This window comes from Hyposmocoma kahamanoa, unplaced genomic scaffold (genome assembly GCF_003589595.1).
Source record: "Hyposmocoma kahamanoa isolate Upper Pololo Valley unplaced genomic scaffold, ASM358959v1 62, whole genome shotgun sequence".
NCBI classification, from domain to species: Eukaryota; Metazoa; Arthropoda; class Insecta; order Lepidoptera; family Cosmopterigidae; genus Hyposmocoma; species Hyposmocoma kahamanoa.
In genome coordinates this window covers 15183133-15194405 of record NW_020653850.1, presented here as the reverse complement: position 1 = coordinate 15194405, position 11273 = coordinate 15183133, and the positions used below count along the sequence as shown (strand labels likewise).

The 11273-nt window shown below is 40.1% G+C and overlaps 1 pseudogene; it reads left to right on the top strand.

Moving 5' to 3' along the window:
* The first annotated feature begins 4608 nt into the window (after positions 1 to 4608).
* LOC113229461 lies at positions 4609 to 6022 on the top strand (annotated as a pseudogene).
* The last annotated feature ends 5251 nt before the right edge of the window (positions 6023 to 11273 follow it).

Below are 11273 nucleotides of genomic sequence, written 5' to 3'. Positions count from 1 at the left end.
TTTATATTTTAGTTCCTTGGCTCTGTTGCGAGTTGCCGCATGTAATGCTTTATTTTGGGGAGATAGATGTTCGGCTACAAAAACGGGGTTTCGTGGCCCTCCTAAACCAAGGTGTTTTGTACTTAGCTTGTCTTGTTGGTTGTTCTTATTGAATTTAGCAACTGCAGCAAGAACAGCGTCACGATGACGCGGTGTTCGCAATTTCGCCACAACCGTGCGTGGTCGATTGTTGTCCTTAACCAATTTTGCTACTCGTGTTGCATGCAAAATGTCTTCAGGTGCTATTGGGTCGCCAATGATTTTCACCATTTGAGCAATAATGTTAATCATGTTTTCTTCTTTATGCTCTGTTATACCGTTCAGTTCTATGTTATTTTCTCTCATGTTTTGTTCGACTAGGTTAAGGCGGTTGCCTAATTCTTTCACAGTGCATTTCAATTTCTCGTTGTCAGCTTGTAGGTCACATATCACAGCGTTTTTTTCTTCAAGTTTGGTTTTCATGTCCTCAAACTGCGTGTTGAAGAAATCCATCGACAGCTTCAGCCCGCTGAACTGCTCAGTGATGTTTTTGAGTTCAGCTGTCACGTGTTGTTTTATGGTTTTCTTTAATTCATCGTTGACAATGTTCCTAAGTTGATCCTCAGAAACTAAAAAGCTGGAACTTTTGGTACAAGTCACGCCTCGGGATATTATTGGCGATTCATCATCGGATTTATCAGATTGCGAGTTTTGTTTCTGTATTTTTCTTAATGTAATGTTAGAATTATCGCTATTAATATTATCACTGGAAGCAGGAACTGGTGATGCAATAGAGGAGTCACGCTTGGAAGTTTTAGAATTTACCATGTTTGTAGTCGAAGCAGACTGCGACCCTTTGTTAGTACAATCAGGAGAGCAATGCCAATTATTTTTTCGATCTGAGCCGGCTGAGTAAAAACTGTGGAAGCGTTTAGGAGAGACCTTGGCACAATGAATGTCAAAACTCTTTTTGCAAGCAGCACAAGTCAAGAATTCTCTGTTTTGTAAAATATTCAAACATCCCGCACATTTTCCATAATTCAGTGCCATTGTAGGTAGGAATGCCGGGCGCCGAGCGCCTATATCGTTCGATACAGCGACAATAAGCGGCCGTCGCGCGCGAAAGGGCCTAAGCGCCGTGAAATCCGCGTCGCTTACGCGTTCGTGTCGAATACTCACAATAACACCAACCGTTGTTTTTATTTTTGAAATGGATTTCGTAATTATACTGAAACTAGTAACTTGCCACTGTTTTGAACTATGTAGTTAGATGCAAAATACTGTTACGCAACTGTGGACATAAATTTCACTACAAACAAACGATTTTAAACAAGGTTTAACAATTTTAAAACGGAGCGGTACAGAATATACACCCACTTGAACAAGATTCGATTGTTGAAATGTGTACGTCTAAAGATATCTCAAACAAACGGAATCACATTTCATTGGTAATTAAATATTAAATATGTAATTTTGCAATTTTCGTCCATTATAACAAAGGTCAAGTTACCTGGTCGATTTGAAGTAAAACAGTTGACGACACCCATTGACGACACCCGTCAATTGTTTCAAATTCGGGCCGACCAATCGGAGCACAGTTGTCACAGCAATGATATGGCAGAATAGTTTTCAAACAAATTAAATGATATTTCATCTCTATTCCTGGTTATATACTCGATGCATGACCTACACAAAGTTGAACGGGAATGGCATGCCAGGACGATGAGCTTTACTCTTTAAACGTTAATTATTGTCCCTGGCTAGCTAGCTGACATCTAACAAGAGCGAGATGGAAATACATACTAAATCATATGAAAGAAATAGACAGATGTAATATCCGGGGAGCTTTCAAGCACTATTAACCGATTGTGTTCAAAAGGAGAATAATTATATTTTTTTATTATTACTTATTACGTTGTTTTGTAATATCAACTACTTTTCAATCATACTTCACAATTTGTCGTACTACATGTAATATCTAGTCATTATCATTGAAATGAATAAGGCGGGTTTTTAATTTGATAAGATAATTGGAACGTATCTCGTATTCGTACATTTTCATTGATTGGAATGAAGTCCAATTTGACATTATTTAAAAGTTATTTTACGATTTTCGCCCAGTTATTAAAATTATTAATATGATTAAAATTCCATTTAAAAATTGCTATAATTCATTCATGCCAATAACAATACTATAAAGATTGGAAAAAAAATCTTATAAATGTAACAAAATTTAAAAAAATGTTACTCACGGAGTAACTTTCTTTGAATTGCTTATTTTGATTGATGAGACCGCCGTTTGTATGGCAAATGGCACGTCATGATACGATTTTGCTATGAAAAAAAAGGTGAACGGATTTCGAATGAGGAACGTAAACTGCTTGGAAAGTGAATTGTTTTTGTGAGGTCATAGTTCGAATTTGACAGGCAATCCAACTTACGGGAACACACTTTTAAACAGGATTGCTCTAAGAGCTCATAGTAGGCCCCCAGGCGGATAATGACATATATTTGCAAATACCGCGAACGAATTATGGAAAGAAAAACATAATGTATGAAAGAAAAACATATATAATAAATTACCGAAAGGTGTTAAGGAAATCCAGTCATCCCAATTATTCAAAAGGAAATTAAAATTAAAACCCCACCAAACCACATTAAAAGGAATTTCTCACAGTTTTGATGTTTTTATTTCTATTTGTAATTGCTATTGAAGTTTCACCATGGCAATTGATATATGCAATACTTGATTAGGGCCTTATTTTTGTTTTTTTCTTATTTACTAGTACACCAAATTTTATTTGTGTATCTTCATTTCAATATTTTGTCAACACGTACTCTCTGTATGAATGTTATGATACTTGTATTTCTCGCTAAGTGAATTAGTGTTGAGTAACTCATACACGAGGCAATTCATTTGTACTACTCGCTTTGTTAGTTTGTCACAACAACTCATGTCATAAAAATGTCCCACCTCACACCTCACCTCACACCTCACCTCATGTTATAGCCTCATGTCACACTGCTTCGAATTCAAGAAATGCAACAATGATTGGTTCTTCACTGGTCGCTTTTTATCTGATTTTACATCATATGATCCTACTACCATAGTACTATAAAATTAGAATTTACTTATACTATATAATAACACCTAAGTTATCCAATTGATTGATACCATCAAGCTGTGAAAATGTGCTTAATATTCTGTCTGTTAAGTAATTTCCGTAGGTGTAAACATTCTTACCACTACCTCAACTCATTTGAAGTAGGACATTGTACCGCCTCATTTTTTCAAATGAGGTACTCCCTCAAAATCTTTTTAATTTCATGTCCTACCCAACACTAAAGTGAATTTGTATTTTTACGAGAAATAAATATATTAAAACATAAACCTTATAGTTACAAAAGAAAAAATTTAAATACTTAATTTTATAATGTACCAAAGAACATTGCAATTTTTGCTCTATTTTTTATTAAATTAAAATTATTAGAAATAAAATAAAACATATTAATAAGTAGTATTGTAATCTTAGATACCTTGGAATTTTTTACATTTTAGAAAATACTGGATCCCAAACTTATGGCACGAAGAAACCATGTTCTCTGTTGAAATTAATAGGGTGTTTTTGAATTTCAAAGGTTTCTCGCAGCCATCCTGTGTAGAAAACCGGCTTCTTTTGCGGAGGACCTAGAGTTTGTTATAGTTAATTGAATATGTATGTATGTATGTATCCATGGCATGTTCGCAGAATGCAATGTTTCTTTTAAATCTTATTATTAACTATGACTTGCTTTAACGTTAGGTAAACAATATCAATGTAATAAAACCCATATATGTGTAAATAAAATGTTTGAAGACGTTTTGGGTGTTTTGGGGGCTTCACCTACATCTTGGAGCCCAAGCTAACCTCACCTGCAAGTGGTGCGCCTGCTGATAGACGGACGAGGCTCTAGCGAGGGGTTTTCCCTTTCGGGGGTTGGGAGGTCAGACGGCAGTCGCTCCCGTAAAAACCAACACCGCCACATCAACTTATGGAAGTCAACAGAAGGATATGGCATAGGGATAGGGCGCCGCCGCAAAACGGCGCGCAGGAGCCTCGCCCGACTTCTGTGGCAAGTAGACTAGGGCTACCGTGTCAAGGGTGGGCACGGTTAAAGAGGCGAGCCCCTACCCATCACAGGAAGCTCCGCTTTGCCACGTGGAACATTGGCACGCTGACTGGACGCGCGAGGGAGCTAGCAGACGTGCTTTCCAGGCGGAGGGTCGCCGTGGCGTTCCTGCAGGAGACTCGGTGGAAAGGCAGCAGATCCCGGCTCATTGGGAATGGCTACAAGCTGATCTACACCGGTGCTCCTGGGGGCGTGAACGGGGTGGCCGTGGTGCTCTCCGAGGAGTTTCACGATCACGTCCTGGAAGTGAAACGCTTTAGGGACCGGCTTATGGTAGTGAGGGTGCTTATCGAAGGGGTCGTGACCCACTTGATAAGCGCCTACGCACCTCAGGCTGGTTGCAGCGACACGGACAGGGCGAGGTTCTGGGATCAACTCGGGGAAGTGCTGAGTGCCATTCCTTTGTCGCAGGCAGTCGTCTTGGGTGGCGACCTGAACGGTCATGTGGGTGAGGCGTGCGAAGGGTTCGAGCGGGTCCACGGTGGCTACGGGTACGGCAGTCGCAACGCGGAGGGAGGAGACATCCTCACAACGTGTGCGGCGGCCGATCTCGCCATCGTGAACACGTTCTTTAAAAAGAACCTCGAGCATTTAATCACCTACAGAAGCGGCGGACACGCCACCCAAATCGATTTCCTACTCACCAGGAGACATCATATCAGCAAAGTGGCCAACTGCAAGGTCATACCAGGTGAGAGTCTCACTGCGCAACACCGTCCTCTTGTCATGGATCTCTGCGTAAAGCCGGCCGACAAGCCCGCTGAGCGCTGCCGACGCCAAATCAAATGGTGGCGGCTTGATAGTACCACGACCCAGGAGTTCATCTCAGCGATCAGCGATAAATGTAACGACACTGAAGGTGATCTAGTCCAGAACCACTGGGACAACATTCAGGCTGCCATATCTGAGGCGGCGAAAGCGATGCTGGGCTTGTCCAAGGGTGGTCGCAAATGTGACAAAGAAACTTGGTGGTGGAACGACACAGTCCAGAGGGAGGTGAGGGTGAAGAAAGCCCTCTTCAAAACGTGGCAAGCGTCCGAATCTTCTGAAGACCGCGACGCATATAGGGATGCCAAACGTGCCGCTAAGAAAGCTGTAGCCAGAGCCAGACGGGACCACTTGCAGCCGTTGTATGACAAGTTGGAATCGTCTGAGGGGCAGAAGCTTATCTTTAAGCTGGCACGTTCGAGGGTCTTAGCGGCACAAGATATTTCCAAGTGTCGCTGCATTAAAGACCCTCATGGCAACCTTATATGCGAGGTCGACGCGGTGAAGGAGAGATGGCGCTCATATTTCCACGAGCTGCTGAATCAGCAGCACAGAGAGGTGCAGCCACCGGTCCTCCCTCCGAATCAGGGACTAGTGCGACCGGTAACGCCTGAAGAAGTCCACTTAGCTCTTCGTCGCATGAAGAATCGGAAAGCTGTCGGAGCCGATGGGGTTCCCATCGAGGCCTGGAAGGCAATGGGTCCCCGTGGTGTGGGCATCCTTACCGGCCTCTTTAATCGCGTGCTCCTCACCGGTAAAATCCCTAACCAATGGAGACTGAGTATTATCACTCCAGTCTTCAAAGGGAAGGGATCGGTGCAGGAGTGTGGCGATTATCGGGGCATAAAGGTCATGTCCCACACCATGAAGCTCTTCGAGCGTATAATAAATAGACTCTCGGATCCGACAGGAGAGTGCTGTCTCGGAGGGTCAATATGGGTTTCGGCCTGGTCTTGGGACCATGGATCCTGTTTTTGCCCTAAGGGTCATCATGGAGAAATACAAATTGAAGAATACGCCTCTGCATTTCATGTTTCTTGACATGCAGAAGGCCTTCGACTGTATCCCCCGTGTAATGATCTGGTGGGCACTGAGATCCAAAGGGGTACCAGAAGCTTATATTGACATCATCCGAGACATGTACCGCGATTCCGATTCCATGGTTAGGACTGCTGTTGGTGACACTAAACCCTTCCCTGTCACAGTCGGAGTTCACCAGGGCTCAGTTCTCAGTCCCTATCTGTTCAGCGTGATATTAGACGAGGTCTCAAGCTCTATCCGAGACACGCATGAGCAACCCCCGTAGATGCTTATGTACGCTGACGATATCGCGCTGGCGGATGCGGATAGAGGGAGACTGGTACAACGAGTGAATGTGTGGAAGGAGTCGCTTGAGAACGGCGGTCTGAGACTAAATGTGACGAAGACTGAGTACATGATCTGCAACGCTACTAATCCCCTACCCGTACGCATAGGCGAAGACGCGGTCGAGCCTACGGGCCAGTTTAAATACTTGGGATCTGTACTTAGCGCGTCCGGAGACATCGACTGCGACGTCAGAGCCCGAATCGCAGCCGCTTGGGCAAAGTGGCGTGAGGTGACTGGTGTAATTTGTGACCCCAAGATGCCGGTTAGGCTGAAAGAACAGGTCTATAAATCCATCATTAGACCTGTCCTTTTATATGGCAGTGAAACGTGGCCCGTACTTGAGCGTCATAAGCAGGAGCTGAGTGTCACGGAAATGAAGATGCTGCGTTGGATGTGTGGAGTTTCACGGAAAGACCGTGTCAGAAACTCCCGCATCCGCGGCAGCCTTCATGTCCGTGACATTGCAGATAAACTGCAAGAAAGCCGCCTACGTTGGTACGGCCACATCTTACGGAAACCGGCATGCTACGTGGGAAACAAATGTCTGGCTATGCCACCCCCGCCGGGCCCCGGTAGAAGGGGCAGACCCAAGAAGTGCTGGCTTGACGTCGCCAAGGGTGATATGCGTGCCAATGGTCTCACCACTAAGGATGCCGAAGACCGTGCAAAGTGGAGGAGAAAAAGTAGGAAAGCGGACCCCGGGCTCCGCAGCAACCCTGCTGAGGACGCAACCGGGACAACGCTCAGATGAGAGAGAGAGAGAAAATGTTTGAAGACGTATGAAACTCCTTTACCCACATCATCGTGGTGTATTTAGACTCTGTCATTCTTTATATGAGACCCGTGCCCCACAGCGGACACACGTTTTTTTTTTTCGCAATTATTTATAAAAAGTAAACAATAAGTTAAGCACATGGTTTGATATATCATCGATGAACATTCTTCAAACATTTAAAGGGATTGAGTCAGTCATTGCAAAATTATGGCAATAGGTATAATTATGAAAACGACTGTTCCTAGGAAATAACATGACTCGTGTACTGAAAAAAATGTTGACTAGAAATTAAACTCCCATTTAAAAATTTTAAGTTAAATCTAAATCTGTTTTTCTTTTTTACTAAACATTATAGTTTGAGTTGGAAGCGGAGTTTGCTGAAACAAATAACCAAAGTTTTATTGAAATAAGATGAAATATTTATTCAAAACTATATTCAGTGAAACGTAAAATGAAAGCACAACAAACTATTGTTTCTGTTTGAGAAACGTGATGAAAGGCCGAATGCGTGCCAATCAGTGCTTGAGGGAGATTGATTTGGACTTTTAAAAATACTAATAATTTTATCTACTATTTGCATTGACTTACAATTATAACTATTTGTGTTTAAGTATTTGTTCCAAATTCGAAAAATTCCATATCGCCATATTTATCTTATCTAACATAATCGTCATTTTTAGCGAAATTGGTTGTTAACATAATCTGGAATTAGTAAAACGAGATCTACAACCCCTTATAAGCGTTTTTCAAACCTTACCTAGTTTGGTAAAGCCAGCGTAACTGCAATTTTTCAAAGGATAAAATTCATTCTGATGCCATTATTTCGAATGTTACCAAAATCCAAACGCGTTAGTTATGACATAAGTAAATACTAACAGATAATATGTAAATTTCACGAAATTCCTCATTTATGACAACTTTTATTTTTATTAAAAATAAGTGCGCATTTGATCTCCACTTCACCTGATGGAAAGTAACGATGACGTCGGTGATATAGTATGCATAACTGAATAATGCCTATTCAATCTAGCCTTGAAAATGAACTTGAATAAGTCTAAATTCTACTTCTTAGCCGTTTGCAATAATATAAATTTGGGAACGAAACGCTTCGAGTTAATTTTCGGAATATCCATAACATAGATGTGGAACTCCAGCCTACGTTTAGTCCCGAGATAGTGAAAGGGGAAGGCGGAATATAATCGTGCAATTCCCTCGCACACTCTCCGTGATATGTTCTATAGTATACCGATAAGCTGACAACTTTACATAGTGGTGTGAGAGTCACTTATAAGCCTCTTATCATGTTTTTCTAATGAATCTAAGGTGGTCAGTTGGATTAGCAGAGCCATCCCACAGATGGCAGCAGTACTCCATACACGATTGGGCTTGTGCTTGATACAGCTGAAGCAACTGTATCACAAGAAGTTTAATAAAATAATAATAATAAATTATTAGACAACATCACATACGTTGCTCTGATCTCAGTTGTGTTATGGAAATCGGAAACAACGACGGTACCACTTACACCCAGACCCGAGATAATATAGAAAAGGTAGGTTTTGTACATTGACCCGCGGCCGGGGATCGAATCTGGGACTTCAGAGATAGCGACATCAAGAAAACCGGTGCGCAAGCCACTCTACCACAGAGGTCCTCAAAGTTTAAGAAATATGTTTGTCACCAGACACACTAGATTTTCGTCCCGTCACTAAGTAGTTTTTGTGTGCAGTAATGTGTTAGTGCATATTTAGTATCTTTCCTCTAAATAAACAGTTTTTATAAACCGAACTTGCTCGTTTCAAATTTCAAATCCCAGTTCAGAATTGTGACGCCAACTCGCACATCGTACCGGCACACACGGCCTAACTAACGGAATAAGGGAGCCGAAACTCTTATGATACAAACTTTGGAATTGCAAGATTTGCGAAAACGCTCGCGGCTTCCGTTAGGACCGACGCGGATGGGTAGATTAGAATCATACTGTTTGGAATGACTTGAGTTTCTTCAACACATTACGATGAAGAGTTAACTTTGTGATTTTGATAGATTTGTTGTTAAACATGTTTAAAATTAAAGTTTACGAGCACTTTATAAAACTGAATACTAAAATGTTTTAGTTTCATCAGTATCCAAAAAATATGCTTATTATAAATAAGAAGGTTATTTTTCTTCCTAAAACTTAATCCTAATTAAATATTTTTTTGTTTATAAAATGTAAGTGCGCATTTGACCTCCATCTGACCTGATGGAAAATGATGATGAGGTCGATGATGGAGCATGCACACCTAAATAATGCCTATTAACTCTCACCTTGAAAAGACCCAACTTATAACGCTCAGGGAACAAGTCTGTAGACAGGGAATTCCACTCCATAGACGTTCGCCATATAAATGTGGAAGCGTAACACTTATTGCGAATCTTTGGAATATCCACCCACTGCGGGTCCACACATTGTGGGACTCAAGCCTACGCCTATTAATACAAAGATCGAACACAAAACATCCATCGATCCAGCTGGACACGACTCAGCACACTTTACGAAATTTTGCACTTCTTGCAGATCGTTGTTTTTCGTTTCAATTACTTTTTGCCGTAGCGCCATCTATTAGAAATTTATGAAAGTTTATTCTCACTCAGGTACCTTTCAGGTCCTGTTAGATCGAAGTAAAGTTTCTGTGTGTTCGATATTTGTATTAATGATTATAACAAACTAGTAGAGTAATTTCACAAACATAAGGTAATAAAACATCGTGATATTCAATGAACTAGTATTAATCCTAAGTAGTTTTCAAAAATACATAAATCGAGCAACAAACGACGTGTGAAACAACAAATCTGCGAAAATCGCGCCATTTATTCGTAGCTTTATCGTAAAACAGCTCCAGGCACTAAGAAAGTGGATTTAGAAACACGTCGTCTTCATTCTAACTTGCTCTATATGCGTTTAGAAACAAATTGAATTAAAATATAAACTTTGCTTTCCCTCGAAAGTTTGTTTCTTTAATGGTATTATGGTGTTCCAAATAACATACCTATTCTAATAAATTGAATGTTAATTAAGTAGGTAGTAACTTAATTGTTAAAATTGTAAGACAGAAGAATAGGCCTCTACATTACCCAAACACGTTATTGAAAAGAAAATCTATTCGTTCTATTTAAACTCACACAAATAGCCCAAACATCGTATCACAGAACTCATTACATAAAACAATACAACCGAACAGTGTGTTCGACCTCGTTTCACACACAAACTTCATTAAGCAACGATTAAAAGAGATAAATTGCTGAGTTTAACCTACGGAGTAGGTGACCCTACTCATAAAGGTCCCAGAATATGTTGTATGTGGGTATAAAGGGACAAATTTATGTTGCGGAGACACAAAAACCGACAGACGGTGTCCAATGCAAGAGATACTCGTGGAAGCATGGAGTTTGACATCGGCACGAATAAGGTTTATTTATTAGAAAAGTTTGTAACTGGGGTCAACAGTAAATCAGCAGCATGTTCAGTTAAGGATGAACTAATATGAAGCTTGTAAAATGAACTCAATGGTGTTAATATTTGTGGTTATTTGGTATTATATATATATATATATATATATAAGTATGTGCTACTACATCAGATTCTGAAATTATTTCTTACTGTATCATCAATAAAAATATATAAATATTTTCAAAGTTAAGATAGGTATAGAAACCCAAACATTCTGAAAACATTTTGTTTTAGGGGTCAAAGAGCAATGTCACAAAGTTATTTATTTACTAGAAACAACTAAAAATTCTTTGTATATGTGGAAACATTATTATTAGATAGAATACCTTCTGTCTATATTCTTATTTTTCTGGTTTGAAATTCTATTATCGGCATAGATTGTAGTCAGATAACGAATGTTTATCAGACAATTTGTATGTGAATATTTTAGAAGTGTATCCTTTTTTATAAAAGTACAATGAAAAGTTAGTGAATATTAACAATATTTTGCATTTAGATAATAAATTATTAAAAAATATCTTTGTTGATAGAACTTGGAAAATATTTTTTGGTACAAAATTTTTACTTACCTATACAAGAAAAATAAATTAAATCATGTCGTATAATAAAATAATTTGTGGGTTTTTAAATTATTTTTGTGACGGGCTGAATAAGTCATGCGCCTGATGGTAAGCGACACGC